This window comes from Zonotrichia leucophrys, chromosome 1A, assembly GCF_028769735.1.
Source record: "Zonotrichia leucophrys gambelii isolate GWCS_2022_RI chromosome 1A, RI_Zleu_2.0, whole genome shotgun sequence".
In the NCBI taxonomy this organism is placed as follows: Eukaryota; Metazoa; Chordata; class Aves; order Passeriformes; family Passerellidae; genus Zonotrichia; species Zonotrichia leucophrys.
The window spans coordinates 63975949-64003685 of NC_088170.1; the positions used below are offsets into that span (position 1 = coordinate 63975949).

General features: G+C 41.1%; 1 protein-coding gene across 2 annotated transcripts in view; it reads right to left on the bottom strand.

Moving 5' to 3' along the window:
• The window catches only part of SEMA3D (semaphorin 3D), a 142334-nt gene extending 130398 nt beyond the window's left edge, over positions 1–11936 (bottom strand). The window contains exon 1 of one of the 2 annotated variants that reach the window (XM_064702973.1): positions 11921–11936. The gene's annotated coding sequence lies outside the window, so the exon portion shown is untranslated. Of the gene's footprint in view, positions 1–11485; positions 11623–11920 lie in introns of those variants that run through there. The other variant, XM_064702971.1, reaches the window with a different exon arrangement.
• Positions 11937–27737: the final 15801 nt, after the last annotated feature.

Sequence of the window (27737 nt, forward strand, 5' to 3'; positions counted from 1 at the left end):
TATTCTTAAGATAACATTCATATTCATCTTGCCTAATTCCAACCATCTAAAATTCAGGCATTGTCCTGGCTCCCTCCAGGGAGGGTAGAGACAGGCACTGCCAAGTTAATTCATGCCCTGGCTCAGACACTGCTTTGCCCCTGGGAGCACCTCATCCCCTACAGAAAACAGAAGAAGATTAGGTGACCACCTCACACTTCAGACAACTGAAATAAATCCCATCTTAATTAGCTTTTCCACTCACTGTACTTGCATTGTTACAGTATCTGAACATCCATACTTTCCAAACCTGTAATTCTCACACTTTTTCTATGATAAATGGTAACTCTGACTCATTTACACATACAGCTGAGGCAGGTAGAGGCCAAGTTCTAACCCTGCAAAGGTATTTACCAAGTTAATTGTCTAAATTAGGTGTTTTTCAATCAGCTGACAGATACTCAGTGATGTAGACAAAGCAGAGGCAGTTGGGTGCCCTCAGGAATTTGCTGGGATGTAAGCAGAATTGACTTGCCTTAAGGACATATGTCATGGAATTAACCCCAGGTCTCCTGAGCTGCTGTCCTAACCTCTGGAATGTCCTTAACATCAAGCAAATCCTCTGCTGTTTTTTGAATAAAACTTTTGAAGTATTTACAGTCATGTCTTCTTCTCTGTCAGACTCTAACAAGCTATGCACACTCAAAGCCTTTTATTCTTCCTCATAAATCAAACCTGACTCCAAGACTCCCTTCTCACTTTAACTGATCTTCTCTAAGCTATCCTTAGATCTTAACTTAGCAGTAAGAGCACAGTGAGGCCAAAATTCCAGGATTTTTTAGGTGTTACTGTGAACTAAACACAGGAACACCAGCACAGAGTTGGATCTTGCACTAAAATCAGTAAAAATGCAACATTCATTTCACAGTTCTGCTCTGGTATGCAGCTTCTGAGCACTCTGCATCACAGCACAGAGCACTGACACCATGTCTCTTGCACTTAAGAGAAGTAATTGACCAAGACCTTAAGATTTAAATACTTGGGGCATGTCAACATGAGAGTCCAGACATAGTAGGATGTGAATTAGCAACACACTGGCTGCTCTGCAATCACATCACACAGAAGTGTGTATTAGAAGGAAGCAACTTACTTAATTTGGAAGCAACTTACTTAATTTGAACAACAGCCTTGGGGCAGACAGGCCGTGCAGAGTCGGTGTGGGGCAGATACCACTGTGCACACTGTTATTCCAGCTGAACAGAGGCTGACTCCCTCATGCAGACAACCTTTATCAGCCCAGAGCAGGCTCCAGCCCTGGGTGATATTGCTTCTCAGAATAATCTTGGGGAGAACTGCTGGATGCTGAGCATGGCCTCTGACTTGCCCAGAACTTGCACCTGGGTTGCAAATGGGCCAATTTATAAAACAGACTCTGTTCCTTTCATCTGGAAAGATTTTTTTGGCAATTATCTCATTAAAGTGAAACAGAAAAGCCAGTTTCTGTAGAGAAAGAGATGCCAGCCCCATATTATTCAAGCAAATGACAATATAAAAACAGTTTCTGGTACTATACAAGTGCAGTTCCCCCCTTCTAGGATAGCTGCCTTGATACCTAACTAATCAAAACAATCCTGTATCAACCTTGAATTATCAAAGTCTAACCACGTTCTGTTTTCAGAAACCATGAGCACAGAGTATGGGCAGCTTGTGGGAAACACAGGTAAAGTATCATCCATCTTTCAAGAAAGATAATAAGGTATTAATTCAAAGATATTGAAATAATTATAAAAGGTTTTTCAGACTTCTGATTATTAGAGGGATATTTGATCATCTCCTGTATTAACCAGACCCCCAAAGCCTTACACAGTTACCCCTAGATTAAATCAAGTAGTTTGTTTGTGGACTAGCTCTTATTATCTAAAAAGATTCAGTTCTGGGGATATCAAGAAAACAAGATTCTGCAACATCCTTTGCATGGGACTGCCTTGTCCATCTTCTGAAACAGAAAAAGTTAGATTTCCCACACCAATATGAGGAAGTTCTGCCCAATCAGCTAGCTTCAGAACAAGGAAACATGTTTGTTCTGTGTCAGGGTTTCCAACCTGTCTTGCAAACCACCAGAGGAAGAAATTACTTCAGTTTCACACACACCAGAGAATCCCATGCAGCACCATATCTCTGTAGGGGAGTGAAGGGTAAGAGCTTAGGCAGCAAACACTGCCAAAATCTCAAATGCCTATTTTGGAACCTTCTCCCAGCCTAACAGAAAAGCAGGAGGTGGAAATGACTGCTACACAAGAAAAGACACCCATGGGACTGGGGTCACATCTTCAACTTCAGATGTCCAAAATCAGCTCTGAGCAGTTGCTGCAGCCTCCACAGCACAGATGGGTTTTCCTGCTGAGCAGTGGCACACACAGGCTAAGCCATAATATAACGTGCCATTTCCATAATATAATTTAAGGGCACCTCAGACCAGATCCCATCAGTGAGATTTAGTAAAACAAGTTGGACAAAAGCTACTGATATAGGAGAGAAAACTGGAAACACGGACTGAGGATCCTGAATCCTGAGCACAAGGCCCAAAGAGTCTTGGCTCTTCCGAACAAACTGTCTGCTCACTGTCAATCACTAATTTATCCATCCTTCATCAGCACCTTTTCACCTTTTCTAACTGGTTGTGCTCACACCTCCCCTCCCATGTGGCTGAAACCAGAATGAGGAGAGTCAGCACAATTTAAACAGGGTCATGCTTTCCAAGCATCAAACCAGTATTTTGCTGAGAAAAGAATGAAAACAAATTGTACACTGCCTACTGCAAGGCCTTGTGAGATTCCCCCAGGGCCACCACAACAGACCACTGTAATCTCTGCTGATGCTTGCACTGAAGATAACAATGCTGCCTGTTATCAAAGCCACTGTGTCCCAGTTATTCTGGCCTTACACACTATTTATCTTATAAAGATGAGTGCAGCACTTTATAGACTGTCTAATAGTTTATCTTGGAGATGTCAAATCCCACTTTCCATTGTGTCATGTTGAATTCCTGGATGGAAAATAAAACACAACAAATCCACACACATTCCAAAATGCTTTTCTCACACCACTTCAGTGGCATTTACCTTGTTTGTAGGGAAAGGAAGGAAGGAAAGCACAGAAAGGATGGAAAGTACTTTTTTTTTTCTTTTTAACACCATTTACTAGAACAGATTTTATTAGCCATAAATAATGGTGGTAGCCCGGGATAAAAATAGAAGTAAAGCCTGTCTTCACTGAGAAAATGGCTATCTATATTTCATCACTGACCAACTGCAGAACAGCTGTGCCTGTGATATCAATGTTATCACAAAGGAATTTCTACCATTGTCGTGAAAACCTGGCACAAGACCCGAAATCTGTCTGAATTCTCTCCCTTTAACAGTTTAACACCCCACATGTCAGATTGCTAGAGCAGAGTCCCCCTGGGGAGTGAGAGATTTTCATCATGTCAGGGCCATTTCTGGGAATTGACAGGATACAGGAAAACCATGCCTGAAGCTTTTACAAAAGCACACGAGAGAGAGTTTAACTGAGATTAAATTTCAGAGGGGAGTTTGGAAGCAGGAGCAGATTGTCCTGTGACTTGAAATCACCTGGAGAACTGCTGCCACTAAAAGGTAAGGATGGACAGTTCCTCTTAGGAAAGACCAAGACTAAGCCCTTGTGTCACAGGACATGCTGGCAGTACCACAGATACAGCACAGTAGGGAAAAAAAAGGATAAACCACACAGAATCTCACCTTGGCTTTTAAATGGAAAAAAGGATAAACCCCACAGAATCTCACCTTGGCTTTTAAATCAAAGACAAGAATTGCATTCTGCTTTTTTCTCTTGCTTTGAAAGCAGATGTTTGGATTGAGATGAACTCCCTGCACTGTTTGCTGCACACACCTTCTGTTTTTCTGTCAGGCTGTGAAAAACCAGAGAAACTGGCACTGGAGCTTTCAGTATTGTGCCTCAGTACTCATTCTTCACCCTTATGCATCAATGTACAACAGCAACAAATAGAGAAAAAAAAAACAATCCTTCCATCATTGCATCAGTTAAGGAGCCAAAGCACAGTAACTCATCTCTCACCAAGTAGGAAGGATTTGAATTTAAGTACCATTGAGGAGATAACTGTCTGTGTTATGAGCTCCATAATGGTGCTCGTGTTGCCATTTAGGAAAGTAATGAGCTGTAGCAAAGTCACAGGAAGCAAAGGACACAGCAGCTTCAGCCTCCTAAGGACAGCACAGCAATTTATCTGTACCTAGACATGTAAAATTCTTTAGGGAAATAATAGGATTAAAAAAAAAACCTCACCAACCTAAAATTCAAATCACAGATGTGAATTTGTAGACAGGTACCTTAAGAAAATCAGCCCATTTGCTCCTTCATATAAATTTTATTATGTAGGTTTAATCAATCTTCAGCCTAGGCAGTTTATAATTATTTTATCTAAGGATGGAAAATCTTTCCATGTGAAAACTCTCTTAACTACACTGGAAGCTGCACAGGTTGTTTGGATGTTATACTGGGGAAGGTATTTTTTTGCCATAAATCCAATTTTTACTTTTTTTTCAAGCTGAGGCAGCTTTATGAGATGAAATAAATCTGCTTTTTGTAGATGTCACTAGAGGACTCTAAACACTGCAACGTAACTCCAAAACAAACCTGTACATGCAAACAGTATTACCCAGGACATTCATCTTAGAAAGATGGACAGCACCGAGGAGCACAGCTAAATGCACCTTCTTTTTTTTTTCTAGAAAGAGCACCTAAAAGACCCTTGGGCCTAAACAAGTTAGTAACTTCCTTAGATGCACCAATTCTCTTACTTTTTTTCCCTCAGTTAGGTGGGGGTGACATTCCAAAAATTGCATCAAGTCAGCTTTTCCTTAAAGCCTTCAAAGCTTTGAGGTCAATTTACAAAATAATAAATTGAGTCTTAAAATAAACACCTTGGATTTCATGAGGTCTGAGAAGATCTCACTTCTGACAAGATTACAGCTTGTACAAAACGTCACATCAACTGACCACAGTGATTCAGACTGTAGTTATGTAAAGCATCCTTGCCTATTAAAACAGTTTTAGGAAAAAAATCAGATTATTAACAGCGATTTATGATATTAACTGACTATTCAGTCAGCCAAGTTCAGCCTTAAAGATCAGGATAAAACTGTCTTTTGCTGTTTTCAGCCTTTACTACCGCCACCCCTGCCCACAGCACTGGGCCACAGGGTGCACACACAACAGAGCTGTGTGTTGCTCAGTGCCTGTGGTGCTCAAAAACAGGCAAAGGAGCTAAAAAACAGGCTCACAAACAGCTGCAGAGCTGGGGTGGGCTCCAAATGTGCCCAACTCTCCCCACAGACTGAAAGGAGAAGTTCCACCTCTCCCAACACCCTTCATGCGGCAGCTCCAGGGTTGGCACTCTCCTTTGGGAACAGGCAGGATTGGTCTCCTCATGATTCATTCCATGGTGCAGCTCAGTACCAGGTAGGAAATACCAACGCTGATAGCAAAACAATAATTGGGGCAAATCCAGAAAAAGAAGTCTCATCCCTGAAGATGGTGCAGCAGCTGTGCAAAGCCAGCTGCTTCAGCTGGGCCTGGCAAGGGAGCGCCGCAAAAATGGAACTGAGGTGGCTGAGAAAGCCCAGCTCCAGAACACCAGCAGCACCACTGCTCTGACCCACGCCTGGAAACCCCCCTCCCAGGCCACCTCAGCACCTGAGCCACTGGAATACCCTTTTACAGTTTAGTTCTTATTTTAAATATTGGCAGAAGTAAAATACTGACCCTACTCACACCAGTCTGCTGTGAGAGCTCATTGCTGAGGATCCCAAAGGAGTCCCATGGAAAGGGGCTTGGAAATTGATGATCTTCAAGGTCCCTTCCAACCCAAACCACTTTATGATTCTATTATGTCTCACAGGCCCCTCCCAATGCTATTAAAACATAGCTAATAAATTAATAAAAGCTCCTCTGAATGAGAAAAGGCCCACTGCTTGTAACTAATGAACACGAGTGCCAAACTTGTTCCTGTATCTTCTCTGATTTCTATTGAACAAAAATGGACCTTCAGAGAGATATAACAAATGATCACTCTATTACTAGGACACAATACAGTACCAGCTTTGAAGATTTATTTATGTTCTTAATAAAGGTTTTCAAGCACCCGCTTAAAAAAAAGGAAATAATGCCTGAAATTAAGTAAAGGATTTATTTAAGGGTGATTTATATGCAGGTGGAACCTTTCTTTCACAAGGTGAGAGAATGGATATGAGAATGCTACATTCTGCAAAGCTACAGATTATGATAGTACAGAGAATTTTACAGTTAGAGCTGTTCTTACTGTAAATCTTGGAGAAAAGGAACTGCACTTGCAGCAGCCTATTACTACTTGTCATTGCCCTTTATTTTATTTCCCTCTCTCAAAGTGGAGCTCTCTGGATACCCTAAGATGTTATGAGCATTTTTCCTTTATTACACTGTTCTAAAGCCTTTTAGTATAAGCCTTCATAAAACCTCACATATATGCATTATAAAATTACAGGGAATAAGTTCCATATGAAAAATTCATCATATTTTTTCTATTTTTTAGAAGAGATTCTGATATTAAGCATGAGAGCAACAGACATTATTTTACTTCTTCATTGTGGAAAGGGAAAAAAATCTACTTTTTGCTTTTGTTTAAGAAAGATTTTTTTACATACTCCCTCTTTGCAGTCTGCCCCTTGCAAAACCAAAAAAGGATTTTAGACTGACAAAAAGTAACCACAATTATATGGAGTGTGTCATTGATAAATTCCAGGGGAATACAACAGGCTAGGTAGGCACATACCATTCAATCTAGCTGTTCAAAATCTTAAAATTCTAGCCAAGTTTAAGCTGGACTGTTTGACCACACCAGACCTCAAGACTGCACTTAATTTTTAAAAGGCTTGATCTCACTCTAGGCTTAGGCTATAAGCAAGTAACTCTTTCAAGAGAGTATTTTACACAGCAGCCTATCTTTAAACAAGCGCTTAAGTCTCTTGAAGTCACTAAGTACAGACAGACTGAGAACAGGCCCAAGTCTTTCATTTTGTGACAGCCTCACATTTGTATAATTTTAGTTAATCCTGGGCTTTCTGTTCCCAGTGCATTTAGGCATGAGTTATGCTGACACAAGATGAGATCAGACTTGGTGCTGCAGTGTCTTCAGGAATTTTTGGAAGAGGATGTTCCAGGAAAATTGGTAACTTCTCTTCTGCCCACCCCCTTGGAGAAAAAAAAAATAAGAAAGCAACAACACCCCAGCACATCACTGGAGTATGCTTAAATGTTACAGAGGTTTCAGCCTCTCTTCTGCAGCACAACATCTGCTTCCTGCAAGTCTCCTGATTCTCTGACCATCTAAATTGGAAACAGTTTAATTATGGTTATTTATTTTGCTTTTAAACTGACCACATTATAAGACAAAGCTCACGCAACTCTTCTATTTATAGTAGCACAGGAAGAAAAATATGCAAAGATGTACAAAAAAGGATAAGTGTTACTGAAAGCTGAGTAATAGACACAGTGTGAAATTCATGCAGCGCAGAATTACAGGTCTCCACACACATATAAGCTCTAAAGGATGAATTTGTCGTTAGTCACACATGTTCTGAGCCATTTAGGATTTGTCCTGAAAAATCAAGTTTGAAAATAAATGTCTCTAATGTCCTGTGCTGAGTGTGAGCAGGGAAACTGTTAGGGAAACTCAGGTACCAACAGAGCTCTGAACATTAATCACATTTTCCAGTTACGTTGTGGGGAAGTGCAATGACTTAGTTAAGGCCAGTCAGTATAAAGTCCCAGGCTTAAACTACCACACCCATCACACTGATAGTCAATTGAGTCAATGATTCAACCCAGATGGGAATCCAGGTTCTTCTTGGCTTACTGTTATCTCTTCTGCCCATTAGGTTATGTGACTTCCATGAGTTATTTTGCAGTTCCCGTCAAAAGAAAATAAATCCACATGATGCTAAACGCTGCCTCCCAGCTGCAATGCAAAGTGGAATTTTGGACCACAGCGCTGTTTCCTGACTCATCCTGGATACCCTCCATGTGACGTTGGATCCATCTAAGCTGGGGAGAGCAGAATAGAAGGGCTGTGCTTTTTTTTTTCTTTTTGATTTTTTCTTTTTTTCTATCACCCACTGTCAGATAACATGTGCATGTTCTCGCAGCATGTCTCCAGAAGGTGGAAAAAGACCAACAATACCAGAGAGGGGCCTTTCTGAATACATAAGGATAGAAAGAATAAGATAAAAGGACTAAAGATTTATACATAGGGATTATTTAAATAATGACTCACTGCCATTGCTAAGTTTATAAAATACATAAAACCCAGACAGAAATGTTGGGGCAGGGGGAAGCTGTTGAGAAGTGTGACAGAGGTGCAGGACTATAAAAAAGTTAAAAATAGCACACCCACAGAGCAAAATTTCCTTCACACCTAAGTACAGCCACTGCACTTCACATCTCATGCACATGGCTTTACTGTGAGCCTCTCTGTTGCTTGTTTGCAGCTGGAGGGAATCCAGAAAGCAAGGAAAACAAACACAGGGCACGTTCCCTGCATCCATCTGATTCAGTGACATTCAGCACACACCTTTGGCTCTTTGCAGGGGTTAAAAAGACAAAGGCCAAGCACAGGTCCGGCAGTCCCGCAGGCTGCCCTGCCAAGAGAGCGTGGTGGGAAAGCCTGCTTAACCAGCCCCAAAGGATTCCCTCGTGGAGGAAACCTCAAAGAGCACAGAGGTGGCTCGCTGGCCAATCCCAGCTCCAGGGGTTTTAGCCAAAGAAATCCTGCCATGTGCTGGGAATTCAGCTGATTCCCAGCTGATGAATCAGGCTCTCTGCATCCACAGGTGACCGGCATGTCAGCGGCACACAGTGATGCGACATCTGAGATTACAGCTGCTGGATTTTTAACAGCAAAAAGAATGAGAGGAAAAGCAGAGCAGGGATTAAAAAAGAATTCAGAAAGACATCATTATTTTGGCCACCCTGAGCTAACAGCAGGCTCACAGGGTGACTCCAATGTTTATGGCTTTCTGCCAGTCAAACTGTTAAGATCCTGTGTGGGACATTCACTCCTCTGCTTGTTTTGTGACATGGAAAAAAGGCTGAGCATATACATCCCTTCTGCTAGGATCAAAATAAGGACAGGTGCTGTTGGGAGCATTTCATCCTTTGCCTTTGCTTTTCAGTATCTTGCTGTTTACATGGTTAGCTGCTTAATTATCACAACTTAATCTTTGAGTAATAAAGATGCAGCATCCTCAAACAATTTAAATGCTCTTTCCCAATGAACAGCATCTATTTCCATTTAACACTCTAGCTTAATTAAAACTTTTTGCCCCCCAGGGCCTTGTTTCAATTAATTCAATTGCAAAATCCCAGCAGAATGAGCAGAATGTCCAGGCAGCAGCACAATTTGCGTAATGAACACAGTGGTATCTGCAGTAAAAACATCACCTCTCAGAAAACAAGAAAAAAACCCAAAACATTGGGAAGCAGAGTAAGATCAGAGCAATTACAGTGTTTTGGAAGGTTGGTTGATGGCACAACCTGCAGCTGGGAAAGAAGGAGGCAGAGGCCAGTACTTGGGAGTGGGGTCAAAAAGATGAATCAGTATTCTGGGGATCTGACTGTAGCCACTCACCAAGACAAAGATGAGGGCAGGAATACAACTTGAAATTATATCTTCCTCATATCAATCACCTTACTCAGTACTACTGAGTGGCACTTCTCCCTTCTCGGCATTATTGTCCTGAAATCACCTAACAGCTTTTGTAATAGAAGTCCTTCTTGTATTTTCAGACACAGCAGAGACTGGTGAAGCTGCTATTTCCATTTCTGGTTAAAGCACTCAACGGGCAGAGCCCACACACTGACTGTAGGGGACTGGGAATCACAGCACTGGTCTAGAGCACAACTCTCAGTGCTTCAGCACTGCACCTAATGGGAGCCTGTTCTGCTGCCCACACCCTGAGAATCCCTGCTGGATCAATCCAGTCCTAAGGAGAGGGAAAGCAAATTTAGTTCCTGGATCTCAGGCTAGTCTGGATGTCTAAGCCAAAATAAAGTTCAACTAAAAGTGAAGCCAAGCTGCTCAGCCTGATCAAGGCGAAAATGCTTCAATTTATGAGACATCTCAGAGCAGGACTTGTCTTGGAAATTTTAAGAAAAAGAGGTGTGGCACCTGCAGAATTTGGGTATCTCTGTTTGACAGTAGGTTTACAATTATGGACTAAAATACCCCAATTTCTCTTTAAAAGACTATTTAGACACCCAACTTTGATAGAAGACTTTGGCCATTACACTTTGCAGGAGATGATGTGCTTTTCTGGATCAAGCCCATAATAACCTAAATAAACTAATTAAAAGGCAAAGATGAAAAGTCACATCAATTAAACTAATGAGGACTTGAAAAACGGTAGAGAGGCGGCGTGTCATTAGCATTAAACACCTCCAAATGGTAAACAGCAAAATCAAGTCTCTTTACTTGTCCCCCAGATTTGCAAGTAAAAGAGAGAAAGTGACATGCTACAATTCTTCAGGTGCTTGCCTGCATCTTCCTGGCTCTGTCAGAGACACAGACACAGTGTGAACTGCTGCTCTCTCAGCTTCTGGTCCTATTTATCTCTATTATTCTTGGACAAGTTGCCCCAATTCAAATCAAAGTGAAGCTCTCTTTGAGGAAACATAGGTGGCTGCTCTGCGCTCCACCAGCACAGTCACCGATTACCTAACGCGCTCAGGAATGTTTCCCTTCTACAAGCAACAGCTTTCATTTTGCAATATTCAGTGCAAAACAAGGAGCTTTCCCACCCTGGGAGTTCCTTCACTCCCAAAGTGAAGCAGAGGTGGTCCCTGTGAGCAGGGAAATGTTCTCCTTTGGGCTGTACCCGGCCAGCCAGGTGCTCTGCGCTCCGGGGATGGGCGCGCTCAGCAGCCGCGCTCTCGGCGATGCTGGAGGACAGTGTAGAAAGGAAAGAATTCTGCCACCGCTCCAGCAAGCAACAGTTCTGCCGAGGAGCATGGGCTGATCATGCCTTGCTGCCTTCCCAGAGCCCGGAGCCACCGCTGCGGAGCAGGAACAGGAGCAGGGGTGCCGGGCTGAGCGCACCAACTCCTCTCCCATCTCACAGCCTTACCCGCTCTCAAAAACTATTTCCTTCTCTCCCTTCATCCCCAAGCCCACCCCGGCAGAGCCTAACCCTTCCCTAAGCCAGCCCCATCTCCCGCTGACAGCGGGGCAGGTGGCCCGGGGACCGCCAGGTGCCGGCACCGCTCCGCTCCTGCCGGGGCAGCCCCGGGACAGAGAGGAGCGGAGCGTCCGGGACAGGCAGGGGGAGCGCAGGCACCTTCCCACACCGCCCTCCTCCCTTTCCTCGCGGCGCGGAAAGTGCCCCAGCGGCCGCGGAGCCGCGGAGCCGGCCGGTACCTGCCGGGGCCGGAGAGCGGCCGGAGCGCGGCGGGGGCCGGGGCCGGGGCCGGGGCCGGGTGTCGGAGGCGTTGCGAGCGCGGCGGCTCCTCCCCGGCGGCAGCGGAGGGTCTCGCTCCTTCTGCGCCGAGTGTCAGACTTTCCCTCGGCCGCCCTCCCTCCATCCCGCCACCCCTTTCCACTCCCTCGCACGCACATGCACACCCCTCCAGCAAATGGGCTGCCGCCTGGGAGTGCGCCTGTGTGTCCGGGTGTCTGTCAGCCGCCGCAGGCACACCCCCCGCTCGCCGCAGGTCCCGTTCCCGGCCCGCCGGACGGGGCTCCCGAGCAGCGCTGGGTGCGCACTCCAACACCGATCCTGGCAGCGATGTGCCTACCCGGGGACCCCCAGCCCGTGTGCCTTCCCTGGGCCGCAGCCCGCTCCGGATCACACACCTGCACAGGAGCATCCCGAGCTGTCTCTGGGATCGCCGTGCGCCGCTGCTGCTCCTCATGCACGTGGATAGAGCAGCCCCAGGTCCGCTCACGGTGTTCCCATGACACATTCCCTCCGGGACGGGACTGGCTTTGTAGACTGATTGAGTAAACAAAGCCAGCTCGCCACACTCACGATAAGTGGCCCGGAGCTCAGGGCTGGTGCGCGTTTGAGAGTTTGCCCGTGTGCAGAACTGTGGCTGCCAGGGGCACATCTGCATTCGCATTTATTTGTTTTGCCCCCGGAATGTGCTGCACTGGTGGTTCTCCAGCTTTCGCAGGCTGCAGACCACTTCCTAAGAGAGGATTTCTGTGCTGGACCAGCCCACTCCCACACCAAACCATTCTCTCCAGCACATTTCCTCCTGTGGCTGCCCGAGGAAGAGCCGTGCTGCCCGCAGGCCGAGCGCCACTGCACACATGGCACAGGCACTGTCAGACCCTTCCAGACAACACACACTGGGCTCCTTTCAAGAGCTGCGTTTCCCTCAGTGAAGGGCTCAGATTGAAAGGCTTCAGCTGGCAGCTCAGCTGTGGAACAGACCCCAACTGTTGCTCCCGTGAAATAACCGAGGGAGCCCAGAGAAACATATTGGAGTTTCCATCATGTAACTCACCTCAGCAGAACTTCATCCTGCGCCACCATTCACACACAAGTCAGATGGGTGGTCTGGGTATACAGGGACAGGAGCTAAATAAGAGGAGGTTTTTAGGTTCACCAAAAGTCAACTTCACACCTTTTTTACCTACGTTTTTTAAACAGTTTGTTACTACAGTACCAAATTGACATTGTTTTTTATAAATTCTACACATGCAAATATAGGCTGTACTTATCTACATGAGTTTTATATTCCAAAAAGACAAAGGGAGGAATTTGGAGATAGGTTTACTGTTGGCTTCTGCTGTTTAAGGCCTTCAGAAAAAGTGAAAGGAGATTTTATACTGAATTTCCACATTTGCATCATTATCACTGGTAAAAGTTTCCATTGCTTGAATCTCCACATGACACTGCTTAGTACAAACATAATTGGGATGAGTATGATGCAGATTTGAGCCCAGTTTGTGTTTTGAATTTCTGCAGAATAATTCTTGCACTTTACCTTGTTCCCATTCACTGAAGATCACAGGCACTCTGCTGATAACCCCCTTCTGCAAGTGTAGAAGCTCAACAAATAGAAAATGAGGAGCAGGTTGGTGGAAGAAAAATCTTTGTGGGTTTTTTGGTGTTTTTCAAACATTAGAACTACAGAATAGGGGTTGGAGGTCCTCTGAGAACATGAATCTTGATAAAAAGAAAATATGCTGCAGAATTTTGTTTTTTTCGTGTTCTGGAGATGTTTCAGACTCCTGTGAAAAAGAAATCAATCAGCATGAATGTTTCCTTTTCTCATTTGTGGAACAAGTCTACAGACTCTGTGAAATGTAGGGGAGAAAAATAAATGTTTTGGAAATGGTTTTATTTTAGCAGTTGGGGGGGTGTAATAAATAGGAGAATATTTGTCTTTCAAGAATTATAAACCTGAATAGAAGCTCTTCCTGAAGTGGATGAAAGCAGGAAAAAATCCGCCCTCTTGTGGCTGCTGGCTAAAGGGAAGCCGATAAAATAACTTTTCTCTGCAGACAGCAGGGAAGGAGAGCGCTTTTGTGAGCTCTGAGACAAGGTTACACGAGGTCATGCCATGGACACAGGCTGAGCAGGCATTCCCCATCTGCACAACATCATTATAAATGATCACTCCCTGCATTCCTTGGCATTGTATTTTAAACCACTGCTCAAAATTCCCAGAGAAGATAAGCGCAGCTTTACTGGGAGACTTGGAGGGAATTTTACCTTTCTCAGCATCTGTGTTATTGCCACCTCTCTGAGTGATCTTTTGGGTCAGGACTGTGTTTGCTCTTAACAGGATGTTGGAAATGCCCCCTGAAACAGGAATTTCTGCCAAATTTACAGAAATGGTTTAAAGTTTCCATAGGAAGAGAAAGGCTCCTTCCCATGCTTTGAAGATGTGATGATTATAATGATGGTGAGGATGATGCCCCTATCTTTTGTGCAGAAAGGACACTGACTATTGGATGGAAGAAGCATTCTACAGCTCATTTTAAACACGAATTTCAAAAGTGAGGGGGTTTTCTCTCTCTTTTTTTTTTTTTCTTTAGTAACTAATTTGGGGCTTCCCTAAGGCCAAATTCCACACAGTGCCCGGAGCAACTGTTCAAATTACCTGGTGCGTGAAAGAGCAGAAGCTGAACATCAGATACCTGCATTTTTGTTTTCTCATCAGACAATAATATAAGCATGAATTAAATAAATGACCAAGCAGATTAACTGAAATGAGGGAGAGAAGTCAGCTATTTTTGTTACTTCCCATTTGCTTAATTTTGTGCTCGATCATTAATCTGAACAATGTCCAGACGCTGCAATGCCAAACTGGCATATTTTAGGCAAAACTATTTTCATGTGAAATTAATTGTCATGGTAAAGTAGACAGTGCTTTAGTAAAGACTGTGGGAGAAACACGAGACAGCAGCCTGCTGCCACACTGTAAGTGTTTATCCTTATGCTGAGTACTATTATTCCTTCTGTAAGCAGTGACAGAAATGCCTGCAGCATGATGCAATGCAATGGTGTTGCCTAAATCCCTGAAGGAGAGGGATTGTTTTCCAAAATGTTGGGCTAAGTTGTGCCTAGTGAATCACTTCAACTACTCTGCATTTGGTGACTCTGAGGTCCTTCATGAGAAGGTTCCATCATTCATGTCCAACTCCGAAAATTTTCCAAGGAACCTCTCCCTCTTTACAAGCCCAAGGAATAAAATGTCAATTTACACTGCTTGTTCCCAGCCATCCATCCCTGCACTTGCTTCCAGCAAAACAAAAAAATGTTAAACATGGCAGATAAAGCCACTAAAGACCAGAACTGATTTACCTTCATCTGCTGGAGAGCCAGATGAGCAGGGAAGGATCCAGAGGTGGGGCAGCCTTTGCAAGGATGAAGAGGGAGCAATCAGCTGGGCACAGAAATACAGAAATCACCTCATCCAGTCAGCCTCAAATGCCTCTTTGTGACTCAGCCACCAAATCTGCTTCCCTGGGGAGGCTTGGGTCACTAAATTCCTATGGTTACTGTGCAAGCACATTGGCAGACTGAGTTGCATACTTGCAGTAAAGTCAAATTTAAATCAAATGCTGTCCAAGAATCAGGATCAATATTCTCTGTAGACAACAAGTCGTATTTCCACTTCCAATAGTGGCACCTACATTGATTAATGGACTGTATAGAGAAGACTGTATATATATATATATATATATATATATACACAAATATACACACACACACATACCAGAGAGTTACTAGAAGGCAGGTGGTGGTTTAAAGAGGATAAATAAGAAAAAGAATAGTAAAGTATTGAATTTCCACCTTGCAGTCCATCAGGGGATAAAGGCTCTTTTTCTGCACTCTTTCTCCACAGGAATAGCCAGAGTTTGTCCATTGCCCTTTGCTGATGCAGCTAGGCTGACACTTGAGGGTCTCCAAAGAAAGACAAAGGACTTTGCTTTCTTCCTGTTCCACCACTTTGGGAAGAGAAGAATCTGCTTTACTGCAGTGTTGGTAATCATAATGTAACACCTGCACAGTAATGCTGATTTTATGTCTCTGGTAAAAAAAAAACTGGAAAATACCCTCCCCTATCCCTAATCATCCATAATGAAGCATTAGTTATTTTTGGACTCTAATTTTAATATAAGAAACAGCTTCTAAAATTGCCTTAGAGAAGAGAATGGAATTCCCACTGTTGCAGCTTTTTGATAAATATGTACCTTGAAAAATAACCTGCCTCCTTATACAAGTGGATGCTCACAGGGCTTCCTCTTTTCAGTCAGGAATGGATATCTGTCTGGAGAGATGCAGAGATGTCAAGTAAGGGAATAGTAGCCCATTTTATAATGAAAGGCCTATGGCACAAGAAAAATATGTGACTTTAATCAACTTCATTAAAGAAAGAGGTAGTGTCAATAATCCCAGGGTCCTGGCCATGTCCTTCCTGACTGCTGCAAAAATTAACCCTGTTCTGGCCAAGACCTTGACAGTCATAAAGTGCATGTGGGATGTGGCCCAATTATGGTGAGAAGAATAAAAATTTTGTCTGTAGATCACACATAGTATGTCAAGAATAAAGTTCGTTGCATTTCCACTTATGTCCAGGATAGGAAAGAAAATGAGCTTCTGAGAGCCCACAGTTCTATAAAAAAAAAAAAATTAACTGAAGCTCATTTTCCTGCTTTGTATAAATTAAACTTCTGTATTTCTACTTCCAATGAAATCAGCTGTTGAACTAATTGGTTTAAGGCATTATCCTGGTCTCCCTCAATGGCAATGACTGCTGTACTGATTTATGGGCTTCAGCACCAAGCAGGGGAGGGTAAGCATAAAATCAGCTCTGAGCCGTGTCCAGAGAACTCCACTTCCCCTCAGTGGTGGCTGTAGAAATAGGAATTATAAAACCCTCATTTTAATAAAACATGAGTGCTATGACATGAAATAGTACCATGTATTTTCTTATCTCAGAACACAGGATATCTAGTTCTGTTTATCCTTAGCATGAACAAATCTTTGTGAATGCCTGAAAGTCGCATTTTTCCAGTGAAAATATGTACTTGTGGTTAACAGAAGACAAACATCCAAGCAATGGTTCTATAGATAGAAATGTTCTTTCCTCTGAATGGCTCTAAAAGATAGCTTTGTCCAAAACACACCCTATTTATTACTTATTCTTGAATATTTTTGTTTCCTACCCAACTTCGGGCAGACCTTACCTCTGAGTGATCACTTTTCAAGCAAAATAGCGTTAAATGGAACCACATGCCTTAGTGATTTACAGCATACATTATGGGGGCTCATGTTCACTGTCCTCAATAAATAACTATTTTGATTGTATTATAAGATCACCTCCCTTAAACTCATAAACATTGAATTTGTTATAGCCTCCTCAGTGAGAACAGATTGCTGTCAGTAGCTGAAGACACTATGCTACTGGCCAAGTCAATATGAAATTTGTCTGGAAGATGGAATTTTCAGCACTTTCAGAAGGATGAAAACAGGTTTGTTTACATGCTTCCTCTGTTCTATGTTGTTATTTTGTTTAAATCCTTTTATTAAATATCTTCAACAGGTTTGAAGGAAAGGAGCTCTTAACTTGAAGATCACCACTTCTAATGTAGGCAGGCATATATTTATAGAAGTTGTGGATTTTGAGACATCTAGAAGAGAATTTCAAAGGTTTAAGTTTGTGTTTCTCTGTGTAAGAAACCTAGCCTAGCCAAAGGAGGTTAGTGAGACATCTGAATCCCAGTGAATGGAAACCAAATCCCAAAAGCTTAGCAAAATCCCTGCATCACCGTATTTTGAGTATCTCAACCATCCACAGCAAGCTACATTTTGAATTAGAAAAGTATTTTGTGGGGAGCTGTTGGGAAAACACCACTACTATTTTTTTCCTCTTTTATTTTTTATTTATTTACAATTCAATAGAACTTTTTACGTGAGCAGCTCTCATTCTTCCCACATGGCCAGATGTGGATTTATAGTACGTGAGCCCATTACCCCATCAGCTGTGCTTCTGGTCCATTTCATGAGCTGGTTTCTTCTTGCACACTACTCCCGTTTGCATCACAAACTCATCCAGGTCTGATTGTTCTGCAGCATCTACAGCCTGCAGAGTGCCACGTTCCTGCTACAGGAAACATCAGTCATCACCAACAAGTTTTGCACTAAATGCAGTGATAAATGTTGCACTGATTGGGTGTCTCCACATGTAGCTCAGCTGGCTGCTGTAAGGACCTGTTTCTTCCTCACCAAAAACAAATTCACTCAAATTTTCAGATAAGCTTATTGCATAAAAATAAGATTTTTAATTGTAGTCAACAGAGATTGGTGCCAATCTCCCTCTGTGATGAGCTGCCCCATCTTTTAAAAAAATAATTAAAAATACTTCAGGCAAGGAGCACAACCTGTTCCTTAGTGTTTTCCATATCTGTCCCTTGACTGCAGAGGGAGCCTCCATGTCTGCTTCTAAATGTCTGATGTTAAATGAGTGAAACCCACCCTGAAGTAGTGCAGCTGAAGCCAACATAATTACATACAAAGTGTTTTCAGGATCAAGTCCAGAGGTTATTGAGGACTCTGTTATGAAAGGTGCTATTCATCTGAGCATTACAACCTGGAAACAGACCTGCCACATGTTGGTGCTCCTCGTTGAACGAAACTGCTGTCAGAGTCTGATGGAAAGTGATTTTATTCAAACTGGAACTCACAGATTGTTAATTGATTTTGTGTATTTCTACTTTCAGGGTGAATCATTGATTCAGCTTTATACTAGATTTTATTCAGTTTACATCAGCAGCATTTCTAGATGTGGCTATGCCTGGCTGCCATTCAGTCTTCAGGGCTAGGGTTTAAAAAAATAAAATAACAACAACAACCAAAAAATTTATCTACAAAGTTTAGCATCATTGAAACCATGTGCATCAATATAAAATGCTGATCTATTCTGTGGCTCTATCAGCTGAGAATACTGTAACTTGACCCAAAATGGGAAGGATCCCAGCGCATTCAAGGGCCAGCATTTGATACTTTGGTTTGGAGAGATAACTTCTGTCTTACCAAACTACAGACATGAACTTCAATCTGGAATTAGTTTAGTTTGCTGGATTTTATCATTATCTCTTTCAAATTTTCTTCTTTTAGTAAATGAAGACTTGGGACATTGATTGCAATGGAAGCAGAACCTGAGGCCATAGAAAGGAAGAAGCTGCGCTGCAATTGTTGCACTCACAAAATGCTTTTGGAAACAGACATTTACACCAAGGTATTTACATGTGAAAAAATACTGCATCTACCAAGTCAGTGCAAAGCTCCAGGTGCTTTTAGGTTACTGACAAACTTAAATAAACCAGAGCTTTATATTAAAAAGGAAGACTGCAATTTCTACAAATTGTGTACTTTTCAACAATTTTGTTCAGCACAGAAAAATATTATCAGCTTAATTTTTTTCCTAGTTAAATAATTATATTGGAAGTAGAAAAAAAAGGAAATTCATTTATTTATTAATTATTTCAGTCTCAGCTACTTGGCAGCTACACAATAATGTCAGTTTGATGAGAAGACTTCATTTATGTAGAGAAGTACTTTAAGGCCAAAACAGTGATTTGATCACTTATCTCTGACTTGACTCAGGAATTTCAGTGATGATCCCCAAGTTCAACCTTCAACCTCAGGCTGAGCTAGAACAGATACATAAGAAAAAGTGCCAGTCCTGAGCTGAGTAACTGGGAGGAAGAGAAATAGCCAAGTAACTAGAAAGAAGATAAATCTCAGGAGAAACTATTCCCATAGCTAAAAACCATGATCATTATCAAGATAACTGATTTTTAGGTAGTGTTAGAGCAAATCCCTTTGTATCAGTATGTTTCGTCATCCTGAGTTTTGAAGGCAAAGGTTCAACAGCAAATTATTTTGGTACTTGAAGTACATAAGACCCAATAGACTATTTACCAGATATAAATGTATTGTTGGCAAAACTGAAAAGCAGAGCAGATCCAGATGTATGTTAGGGATTTCTGGGTTATGTCTAAACAGGCTAAAAATACCTGATAACTTTAGAGTTTACCTGGGAGTAATTACATGGGAGTACTTTCATCTATTCTATATTTGGATGTCATAAGGGATCAAAGAATCACACTGTTGTGTTTGTGAAGCTCTTGGTTGAGAAATAAAAAAAAAAAAACCCATGATTAAAAATTTATTTCAATAGAAAATAATAAAACACCAATAAAATAGAATGAGGGAGACAAATGAAGTGACTGGTCACAATAGAAGCATCTGCAAGGCCATAAAAAGCTCAAATATACAACTGAGCTGTAACTTATGTGACCAAGGGACAGAGGTTGATCCAGCTTCCTACATTCTTCCAAGATGTATCTTGTATCACTGAGGATTGCTGCCAGAATCCCTCTGTGTTACAGCAACCCTGTTCTAGAGAAGACCAAAAATAAGATAAAGGAGGAATATTTTCATTAAATAAGGCATTTAAAAAAAATACTGGTAAAAGTGCACTTTTGTTTCCTCGCTTCCAATCTTTCAGCTTGTTACCCCTTCTGTTCCTCTCTTTGGGATATGCCTTGGTCATGCAGAAAGATCAACCATGCAAGTACAAGCCAAAAGTAAGACATTAATTATGATCCAGTCACCTGAGACTCCCAATTAGTCCAAGAAGGGAAACAGGCACCTCCAAAGGATACGTGATCCTGCTCTGGGAAGGTCAGATGGCTTCTCCTCTGGGGAAGCCCCCAAAGGCAGAGCATGGTGTGCCAGCTCATTTTCTGAACTTTAATCTGCAGATATGTCAAGTCAGGTGAGGTGACTCTCACCCATAACTGACCCACAGGGGATGTTTGTCTGTGTAGTGCTGTTCTTCTTATCACCTTTGATGGTCAGTTGATAGTTTCTGATTCTGAAAATCTGGTGTAGCCTAGGAAAAGAATGGGTTTTTCTGTGCATTTGTATAGTGTCTGATAAGTAGATCTAACTCTTTCTGAAGTCTTTAGTTATGGTACCATATTCATGTTTGACCAATATTTATTTTTTATATAAATAACTGAACAGAGAGGAAATTTTCACCTGCATATTTTACTCACATGAAAAACTTAAAAAGCAGTGTCTGCCTCTGTCAATTAATGTTGTGTTCAATTATTTCATTAACATAAAACAGGATTTTTTTTTATTTAAATGGTACACTAATATGTAACTTTGGAGATCACTAAGGAATTACATTCATGCTGTTTCATTATTAGGTGCTAACTCAAGCATAAGTTGGGGGGGGTTTAATGCAGTTCTATCATTTAAATTGTGAAGGCTGTCAGTCTAACTTATCAAAATCTTTCTTCTGGTTTTAGTCAGAACGAAATCCAGTCGTCTTCTGACATTGATGGCAAAAGATTCATCCCAAATTCAAAAGCCAGAATACAAGAGCATGAGTCTGAATACGATCAACATCAAAGAGCAATAAGGATACCCATGGACCAAAAAACTTTCATAAACCATCGGCTCACACCTTTATTATCAATGAACAAACCCAGAGTAGTAATGTGTCTAAAACCTTAGGAAGTTTCACAGCAAAAAGAGGGATCAATCTGCCTCAGGAATATTCACAAGCCTTTACTTCTGGAGCAGAACTAAATGCCCAGGTTGGTCCCAATGTTATTTGCTTTTATTTTCAGTGGAATGAATTGTAATACCATTTTCTTGGCCTGCAAAGCCTGTTTGGAACTTCAGTCTTTGATATTTTTATTCATCCCTTACACATAACATCATTCATCTGCCTGGTTTTATAAGATGTTGGCTGTCTGAAAGCACAAAAGCTGTTTCTTTTGGCAACATTGTTCAGGATCTCAGTTTCAAAAGAGGACCATAGCTAAGGAATATGCACTTTGTGTACATGTAATGCAGTATTTTACTTTTCTAAAAACCCAGCAAATTTATATTGCAGGTGCAAGTTGTCAAAACTTGTGGTTCTTTCCATCCAGCCCAGAGACATAACTGTATCCATATTTTGATGATATACCAGTTGCATGCTCTAATTGTAAATTACATGCATGCTGTTCATTTGATGGCCTTTCCTTTGTGTTTATTGACCCTAGAATTAAACTATAAAGGCAAACAGACTTGGCAAGGATCTGGGTGGTTTTTGGAGTTATCTGAAGCAACTCAGTCCTGGTTTTTGTGGTGGTTGTGGCAGGAATGGGTTCTGTGCTCATGGCTTTATGGCGTATCTTTGGATGCCTATGCAAGCGCATATTCTTCATATTCCAAAACTGTTGGCTTGGAATTCTCTGAAAAATATCTAAGCCTTGTTTTGTGATACCACACCACTGATGAGGCAAAATGCAAACCATGAATCAAAATGGTATTTTTGTAAAGGACAATGCCCATTAGTTGTGCTCCTTTCATGTGTGGCCATCAGAATCAAGTCCTGTGCATCAAGAGAAGCAGCTCATGAACGTCAGACTTATTTCTGGGATAGAACAATGAGAGGTTTTGCAAACCCTACACACAAAAAAAAAAAAAAGTAGCAGCAGAAGTTATTATAATGATATTTCAATGCAAAACCAAACATGCACAAAAATAACAAAGGAAGATCACTCTGGAAACAGAATTTTATGTTTTACTTTCATCTGGAGACAATCAGGAGATCCAGATTTTCATCCTAATCCATGGGAAAAACCACCAGAAAACCAGAACAATTACAGAGATGAAATCTTCAGCAATCTGTAGTTTTCCAATCAAGGACATAGGGGTTTTTTTCCTTAACTCAGTTTCTGAAAGATTTATGCTGCAGCAGGGGCTGCAATTGGAAAAGTGACAAATAGCAATGAAGGTGAGGAAGGAGGACGTGGGAGAACAAACTGAGTGAAATGGAGGTAAGCTGGGGATGCACAAACACCTCAGCCACATTCAGAAGGAGCAGTTGAAGAGCCCAGCTGTGGGCAGGAGCACCTGGACAAAGATGAAGGTGGGAATTTCTGCCTGCAATCACCACCGTGAGCCCCTCTCAAGGCTGCTGCAGATATCTGTCCGTATCAGCACCTCTACATGGCACTCACCAAAAAGCCTCAACATTTTATATTTTTTTAAGCACGAAACACCATAGCCCCAGAATGTCACTGTTATTCCTGTGCAACCCAAAGGGGAGCATGGGCAGGTTAGAAATCTGCAAAGCAATTAAGGCAAGATAGAAACCACCAGGGAGAATCCCCAGGGCCAGCCAAATTTCACTACTCCCCTGCAAAGCAATGGAGGTTTCACTTGTGAATCTCAGATCCCATGAGTCACAGGATGGGTTCTTCAACTGCTGATCTCAACTTTGGGGAATGACTCCCAAAGTTTTGAGTAGTCACATCTTCAGGTTAGGAGGAACAGCAGATTCTTTTCTCAGGATCAGCCACTTAATTAAATATAGAATATAACTCAGTTACAGACATCCAGACCCACTGACCTCAAATTTTTAGTCCCACAGAATTCCTTTAAAGTGCAGCATCCTATCCATGAACACTCAAGAAGAAAAATGTGATAGAATTTACAACTGTCATATTACATATGTTCTCCAAAGAACAGATAATCTTTTGGCAGACATAAACTCACCAATTTGTGAAGGAAACTGTGATACAAAAACCTCCCCTATTTTTCTTAACTGATACCCCACAATGGCACTTACATTTTTCATATATATACATATATATATATGTATATATATTTATATGATGTTTATATATATATAAACATCATATAAATATATTGTAAATATATTGAAAGATAATGTGTGAAAGTAGACTTAAGATTCAGTTCTACCATTTTTCAAGGAGAGAATCATTCAAAAATGGCATCTATTTTTCTAAGCACCATTCAAAAATGGCATCTATTTCTCAAAGCAGATTTTCCCTTCTAGCAGATTATTTTGCATGTATCTTTTAGAGGAATCTTTGCACCATCCTTCAATACTTGAAAAAAAAAGTGGCATTTGCAGAAGCAAGGATGAGGAAAGTAAAATATTTCATTTTGCTTTGAATGGTTCTGCTCTTTTTTCATTTCATCAGAGAGAGGGATTTTAAGTAGGTGCTTTAGATTCTCATATTTGATTAAAGCAAATATATTTTTTAATTTTAAAAAAGGCAAATATTTGTAATTTGTCCCTCTCTTTTCATCTCAAGTCTTTCTGCTGACATACACAATAGACTTCTCAGAGAGGTTTGGGGGTTTTTTTGCATTTTTGGTATGCCAGGTAGTTTCTGCTGATTTCTCTATGTCTGTGTTTCATTATGTCACTTTGCCCTGCCCATGACTCTTAAGCTGTGTTATTTTCTATATCTGGTGTAGCAAAATACTCCAAAACAAACACTGGTGTGGCTTAGTGAAGAGTGAATTGTGAGCCATTGAAATTAACAATAACTGTAAAATTTTTTGGTTATGAGATGTTTTTTTGACTAAGGACTCAAGCCTTCATTCCTGCTTTTTCTTTATGAATTGGGCTTTTTTTCCCTGTCTCTGTGTGTTACACACTATATTTGCAGCTCGGTTCAACAGCAGATCCTTGGCTGATGCAGCAGCACTGACCTCGGTGAAGCTGTGCTGAAACATTGCAAATATGGACTGAAAATATGAACTCTGTTGTGAATTGCACAATATCCTCCCACTTACGCCAAGTAATACAGCCTGTTTTCTCAAAAAGGAACAAGTGGTGAAATAATTTATTAAAATAAAATTATAAATTACTCATTTTCCGTTGGAGGAGTGGGTTAAAGCTGAAGTATATTAAACATGTTGGTCTTCCATGTATAGCAGCCATAACTTCATGGTTTTAATACAGAATGGTTAATTTGTGCTAGGTGTGGGCAGACCCCACTTGACATGTCAAGTGAAAGCAGAAAAATCCTTTAAAAGTGTCAACATTTTGCAGTTAGAGGGGTTTTGGCTGGGGTTCATTTGGGGTCTGCTTTCAGAATAAATTAAAACATGAACTTCAAAAGCATTTTTACCTTGACAAACATTAATTTCCCCAGGATGATTTTTTTTGCCTTTGGCTTTTCATCCTCATTATTGAATTGGAATTCTACACAGACCCTCACAGAGCTATGAGCAGAGAGAGTCAATTGTGAAATATCAGCAGTATTTACAACATATTACTTCTCTCTGTAAAAGCATTTCTGAAGTGTTCACAGGCATAATGTTTTTTTGTTCCATACCAGTTTAATCCTGTGGGTTTCCACACCATCACCTCAGTTTTGGCTTTTATTTTTCTGCTATCAAACACTCACATGTAAGGCTCAGTATTTCTGCTGTACATTGTCACATAGACATCATTAATGACGATAAAATTTTATGTAATGTAGAAAAGTTTTCTAAAGTATTTTATGGCACTTAAATCATTGTCCTGATTGATAATCCTGATTGGACAATCAGCTGTGAGAGGGAAGGACACACAAAACACACCCTGCACATTGTGGTCATCGCACCAGGTATTATCAGCTGCTGACCTGCCTGACTAAAGGAATTGCACCAAGCACTTTTCATGGATGGATATGTTTCCATTCCACTGTCTGTCTCCACTACTTAAAGGGAGAAAGAAACACTGCATATATTTATCCTGCTGTGCACTAGCAAAACGCAGAAATTCAAGTAGAGACTTGCTGAGAAGCCCTGCAAACTCGTGTCTTTCATTCCAAATAAAATAATGGGTAAGATTATACAAAACAAATTAAATTACATATGGATGGTTTGTCATTTTTCAGCCAGTGGGAGATCTTTTTTTTTATAGTAAAAGATGGAGTTAAAAAGGTTTCTTGAATATCTCAACATATACATTTTGAAATGTTCTAAATAGCTCTCCCCAGTGCCTCACTAATTTTAAGATTGTCTTACCCTTTAAGTGACCTGATCGTAATCACTTATGCAGCCAACTAATTCCCTGACTTGTTCATTAAGATTATTATTGAAAATATTCATTATGTGTGAGCACAATGAGAACAGGACAAGTTCTTGGCTCACTGCTAATAAAAGATAAGTTTCGTTTTTACCTTGAAAGGGAAAAAAGAAAAGACTACTATTTCTCAATGTAAGCCTGTAAGAAAGATGATTTTTGAATATCTTAAATGTATGCACATAAAAAACATGTAATTCCTCCATATGAAAAGGAATCTGTGAAGGGATTTTACTCTAGGGCATGAGTTGTTGAGTATATCAACTACATTAAAATAAACCATAGGAAAATTATGGGATAAAAGACAAAGCAAGCTCTTCAGCCTTTGGGAAACTGAGCAAATCAGGCAGGAAATTTTGTATATACAAAACTATAAAAGATAGAGTTTAAATCACTATAATTACAGGAGTTGATGCCCTGTGGAATAAACTTCTTCAGGAAGTTTGTTTTTAAGACTGAAACCTGATATAAATGAATTCAGTTGAAGTTTTTAAGGTTCAAGCAATAAATGAAAGGTGAAAAATCCATGGTAGAAGGCTTGGCTATCATTGTAAGGATAGCTGTATATCTACCTGCATGTAGGTACAGTTATGAGGGTAACTGTGCACTAAATGTGTTAAAGGGTTTTGTTGGACCTGAACAGAACTTTGAGCAGCCCTGAATTCAGTCTCCAGATTCCTTGCATTTTTATTATTACTTTTTATGTGATTACATATGTGCTAGTTACAAAATTCTGTGAAATGCTGTGCCAAAACTAACATGCAAGATGAAAAATCATAGCAGCTTACAGAGGACATTTTTTAATGCATTGATAAATGAAATGTTCATTTCTTTAGATCAAAGAATCTCCTGCTGGAAGCAACACAACATGGTATTTAAATATATCACTGTTGCTAAACAGCCTTTTTCAGATGAAAAGGTGCTGACAATATTTTTTATAACCATTTCTACACATGATGAACAGCTCTCATATGCAAATCATCTCCATCATTTTCTTCTGTCAAGGAGGAGAATGAATTGCCCTGTGCAATGTTTTGCAAAGTGATTTCTTGGATTGATTTTGCTTGTTCTGTTTGTTGAATAGGTAAATAAAATGTTTTCATTTTCAGAACGAGCAGTGTTTGTGGTGTTGCTCAGTTCTTTTCTCACCAGGTTTGCACGTGGTAACAGCAGGAGCTGAGTTTTCTCTGGATGCAGTAACAGGTTAAGATTGGAGTATTTCTATGACAAAGTGTTTGGGAGAGGTTTGAGGGTAGTGAGAATAACAGAAAGTGTGAACGGAGAGAGTTGGCTGCTCATTTTGCTCCTTCTAATTTCTTAGTGTAGTTTCAGGATTTCAGGAGACTTTCTCTGTTTTGGGAAAAAATAATTAAAAAGATGCTAGGTTTTCTTGCAGATAATTTTAGAAAAACTTTTTCCATGTTCCCAATTGGCAGGAAGTTTTGAAAAGAAATCTTTCCATTTGATTTAGAAAGATAACAGATTTTCTTTAAGAAAAGCCTCTAACATTCATCTCCCCATGATTTAATTAACCTTATAGATAATTATAACAAAAACACAAACAGGTTGTACAGAAAATTACATTCCACTTGCTCCTCAAATGAATAGTGCTGTATTTCATACAAAATCAGTTTTAATCTCAGAAGAAGGGAATTTTCAGCCTAGGAAATATGGAGTGTGTGGGCAGGCAGCAGTATTGCACTTACTGATGTGTTATGGAGTTAGAGAAGCTGTAAGCAAGTCTGCTGGGTCAGACCATGCAGGTGAGGCAGCCAAAGCCAGAGGATGAAGTCATGCTGGAGGGTGAAGCCTGAGTTCAGCACCTTGCTCCTGGACATCCTCAAAGCAGACATTTCCTGACACAGAATGCAGATTCTTGGGCTGCTCCTGGGCTGACCTGTGGCTCTGCATCACAGAAGACGCTGCAGTGTTTCAAACAAAGACCCCTGAGCAGCTCACCATGGATGAGAGTCAGCCTGGCCCCAGTTATCTCTCCCCAGTAAACAAGATTTGGGAGATGTCTGGGGGGGCTGAAATCCCACTCTCACGTGGAGCTAGGACAGGCCAAGATTTACATTCAGTTCAGGAACCTTCTTCTCTGGAGTTTCTCAGTTCAGATGTCACATGGGGAGTTATGTGGTATAATCACAAAGGATAACATGTGGGAGACTAATGTCCATCTTTTTATTCCCTGCTGAGAAAAAGGATCTGCTCTGAAGGGCATTGCAGAGCAAAAGCCTGATGCAGCC